Here is a 4851-nt window from a genome sequence, read left to right as displayed (position 1 = left end):
TCATCCCGTGGTGAGGGAACCCTAAAGAAAAATCCGGGCAAGGCCCCCATGGAGGTTGAGATCGTTCCTCCTCCTTCAACAAATGTACCTGAGGGGGCAAATGCGGAGACCTCCGAATCCGATGATAACACTCAAGTGAAGAACTCGGGTCTACGACAATGGGTCATTCCTTTCTTTGCCAACTTATTTCGAGGGGGAAATCAAAGAAGCTAACACTCTGCGTATGCCCGATCCGAGCAAGGTTCTCGAGGAAAATCCCTTTCAGGGTTGCTTTTCTAGGGACGAGGGTGCCACTGACCTTAATGATGCATCCACCATCTTTGAAGAGGATCAACATCTCCTATCTCGGGTAAATACTTACTTTTATTGTTGTAATTTTCTCTTTCCTCCTTTTCCTTTGATTGATATATATTCATTTCATGTATAGGCCATCGTCAAGTTTAGTACTGAGTTGATCCAATGTGAGGCCGAGATTAGGAAAGTATCGAGTGAAGAGAAGGCCCTGAGGCTCCTCTATAGCAAAAAGAAAGAGGAGCTTAAGGATCTCCGGGCCGAATTGGCCAAAGCTCGGGAAAACGAGTCCGAGCTATATGAGCAAGTAACTATGATTTTAACAGAGTATGGCCTTCTTGGCCCTACTTCGGAGGCTAACACTTTGATATCTCAGCTGCAGCAAAATCTGGAGATGATTAGGCAGCTCCGAGGCGAGGTTGACCAAGTCAAAGCTGATTGTCATCGATGGAAGGAGAGCATGGATCAGCTTGCTGCCAATAAAGAAGCTGTCACAGCCCAACTAGCCTCAGCTGAAAATCAACTCTGAGGCACTAAAGCGAAGGGTCTGGCCCAAGCCAAGAAAATTGAGGAGTTAGAGGCAGATCTAGCTAAAGCCTGGGCCAAAGCTGTACAGGCTAAGGCTGAAGCTGAGAAGACGAACGTCGCGACTGACAAATCCATTGCCGTATACTTAAAGGACGTTGCGCCCGTTCAAGTTGAGTTGAGGGAGGCCTCCGAACAGGAAAATGGAGCAATGATTTGGCCAAGTTCCAGGCCCGGGGGATACTCTTGAAGAAATCCATGCCCGAGAGTTCGACCTTGCCGAGGAGATAACCGAGGCAAAGGTACGGGAAACCGATCCCAGGTTTCTTGTCTCTTCAGATGATGAGGATGTAGTGAGTGGATATGGGGATGGGGAAGGTGAAGAAGATGTTCTCGAGGGAGATAAGGCTACCAAAGATAGAGATGCCGAAGATGCAGCTCCTGAAGATGGTGCTCCTGGGGATATGACCCCGAAAATAGAATAAGTTCTCTTTTTCTTTTCTATGTAAGGGCCCCTTGCAGGCATTGTAAATATGTTTTGTAAAACTTCCCTTATGAATATAAAGTATCTTTTTGTTCTATCCTCGATTTGTGCTGAATTTTATTTTGTTCTCATTTGTGGAAGATTTCGATGATTCAAATAATCAGCTCGAGTAATGGTTCGGACTCGGAACGTAATAAACCCTTAAGTTTTTATTTGATCAATATAATACCCCTTAGGGTTTTGTTAATCCTTGAACTAAATTTAAATCGATTATGTGAGATCAGAACGTCGGAGTTCTTGAGTCTGAGTTGAGTGAGAATGGTATCTCGACCTCTATATGTTTGGACCTTAGGTTTTTTTTAAGTTGGCTCTTAGGCTCTTATATATCGGCCCTTAGGCTCTTTACGTTGGCCCTTAGGGTCTTATACATCGGCCCTTAGGCTCTTTTGGGTCGTTTTGGCCTTTAAAATAGCTATAATTTTTCCTTCTTTCTGCTAAAAGACTTAGTAATTTTTTTTATACATTGGCATGTATTTTCTATACCCGTTTGGGTCTTTTGAAGGTTCGATGTATAGGAACCTTGTTAGTAATTGTTTTTGTAAACATCATCGAATACCTCTTGGGGTTTTTCCTAAGACTGATGTTATCGAAGCCTTTGGATTATTCGAGGGGCAAATTTATGGAAGCCCTTAGATTTTTCGAGGGATGAATTTAATGAAGCCTTTTATATTCTGCTTTTGCCAAGGGTAGCCCGATTTAACCGGTTTTTCAATGTTTGAAGGCCTTCAATTTATGGCGTCAGACATCTTTGAGCCGCATTATTTTGGCTGTAGCCTTTATATGACCGTAGTCTTTCTTTAATATGGCTGTAGACTTCGTGTATGTCACTTGGACTTTTTTGCCGATAACTATTTGAACTTGTTCGAAAAGTTAGTCCCCGATTATATTGGCCTTGGTCTTTGTTTCGAAGGGGTGCCTCTTTGAGGTCCATGGGTCTGAGTTTTTGATGACTCAGATGTATTGACTGTCGATGACAGTCCCTGAGTATTTCGGGTTACATTTGTGTTTTGGCTCTTGAGCCGCTTCCCGTAGGATTGTAAGTGTAGAGCTCGTATGATAGCAAACTTCTTTGAGACACAAAGTGTTTTTTATATCACTAGAATGCTTCTTCGAATAATTGATACAAGCATACATGCTTTTCCATCAGGGCTCAACTATTCTATATGGACACCATTCATTTGACCGTTTGGCCCATTACAAAGTTCTCCTATCGAGGCCCTCTTGGCGTGAAGTATTTTCCTCAAAATATAACCATCCGAGGGTGATGCCCCCCAGTAATCGAGGTTGATTGAAAAGAAGCCTTGGATACTGTTGAGTTTTCCTTATTTAGCACATAGTTGTTGCCTCGTTAAAAACTTTGCCGGTAAAACCCATTTGGGACAAAATCTGATCTAAGGGAAAAAGAGTGCAACGCATGCTTTAAAACCTAAGGCCTTCATGTAAAAATGATGTCATCGAGATCGTATGCCTTCAATAGCTTTGATCGAAAATCTATAATTAGTTAGTTTTAAACTCAAATAGATAAAAGGATAAAGTCATACCTTGGCAGTAGTGTCGGTTGAGCAATGATATGTTCCAATTGTTTGGTAGTTGTTTACCTTCCATTGTTCTAAGTTTGTAAGATCCTTTACCAATAACTCTGAGGACTCGGTACGGTCCTTCCCAATTCGGACCCAGTTTCCCTTCATTTGCGTCTCGAGTATTGAGGATGACCTTTCATAGAACTAAGTCCCCGATTGCAAAGTGTCAAAGGTTGGTCCTTCCATTGTAGTATATTTCGATCCTTTGCTTCTGTGCGACCATTCGAACAAGTGTTGTATCTTGCTTTTCATCTAATAACTCGAGGCTAGCATTCATGGCCTCGTGATTCGACCCTTCCGATGCATGTCGAAACCTAGCACTGGTTTCTCTAACCTCGATAGGGATGAGGACCCTGGAGCCTGTAATACCTCATAAATTTCAAACAAGGACATATTGGTCATTTAACAAAAAAAAATAGAATAACTAAAACAAGAGGGCCGAATCAGCCCATGAAAATTAACCTAACAGAGGCAAGAATTCTGCAAACATAAGGAGTCAAAAAGAAATTTAAGAGAGGAGTGCTTTGCACTAAGCAGTAGAACGTGAAAGAAAAAAAATATTTTGTTAACTAAGAGAAGATATTGGCGCATAGGATCTGATTTCCATAGTTTGAGGCCAACTTTGGGAATTTCTTGGTTCAAGTAATTCGTCGTCCACCATTGATTTTCCTTCTGTGAAGAAGAACAAGGTATTTTGATATTCTACTTACCTTAGATAATTTGTTTCAGATTCTCTTCCTTATTACTCAATATATAATTTATCCTTTATTGGTTGGTTAGTTAATTATAAGTAGACATAAGAAAAGGGAATCGAATGGAATTTCTATCGCCAAGGTACTTGTAGCAGAGTTCTTGTAATCATGAATTGCAGAGAAGAAATTATCAAATTTTTGCACCAAAGGATATTTCTTTTTCTTTTCAAATAAGAAAATCAAACCTTGTGCCTTAGAGGTGGTAGTATCATAAAAATAAGGTCAAACGTAGAAATAGGATATCTCTATTTTAATTCACGCACTCTTACATTAAGTAATTTAAAAAAAATATATATATATATTAGTGATCAGATTCCAAGGAATTGGCTCATGATATATCGATATCATGTAATTATAGATTGATTGGAGGAAATTGTACGACTTGCTCGAGGTGAAGCATTTGGTATTTCGGCATGAGTACTGTGAGTAGTAATCTTACCGCAATTTGTGTTTTCATAACTTGCATGATTTTCACATAATTTTTAATATGAATATGTTACCGATTATTTTAAGTTGCATGTGGGACAAGTCTTTTACTCGATATGATTCGAAATAGTTATTTGAGATGAATACCGTGGTTTTAAATATTTTCGTTGTAACTAGATCTATTTTACCATTACTTAAATTTACTGTTATCGAAAAGAAATTATATGATTTGATAAGAACCGAAATACCCTATATTGTTTTAAAGTATTTTCTAAGAGTATATACGGATTACAGAGACAAGTATAAATGGGAGTAGACATTGAAGGATCCCGTAGCTAACGGTGGGTTCGTTAGACCTGGTGCACCTTGTAATTATAGATTATCGTTATAGCCCTCGCTAATGGGAAGGTAGAACTAGCATACCGTTACTGATTTCCCTCAAGTAGGGACTACCGTTATATTTGACTTCTTGCGAAGAAGTCCACAGTGATACCGATTACATGATCCGTTCATTGAAACCTCCTAAAATGTGAATACTGATATTATACATTACTGAATTGTTAAATGTATTATACTACAAGAAAAGCATGATGTGACTAAAGTTAATTATTTTTTCTGAAAGGGCATTTTTATATTATTTTCTCTTTGAGATACTAGCATGTTTCTGACTTGTCCCCATATAAAAACGGTTGTGGTTAAGTGTTATTACTCACTGAGCTAACCTTCGCGTGGG

The sequence above is a fragment of the Nicotiana tabacum genome, chromosome 7 (genome assembly GCF_000715075.1).
Source record: "Nicotiana tabacum cultivar K326 chromosome 7, ASM71507v2, whole genome shotgun sequence".
Taxonomy (NCBI): domain Eukaryota; kingdom Viridiplantae; phylum Streptophyta; class Magnoliopsida; order Solanales; family Solanaceae; genus Nicotiana; species Nicotiana tabacum.
Note: the sequence above shows the minus strand (reverse complement) of the source record.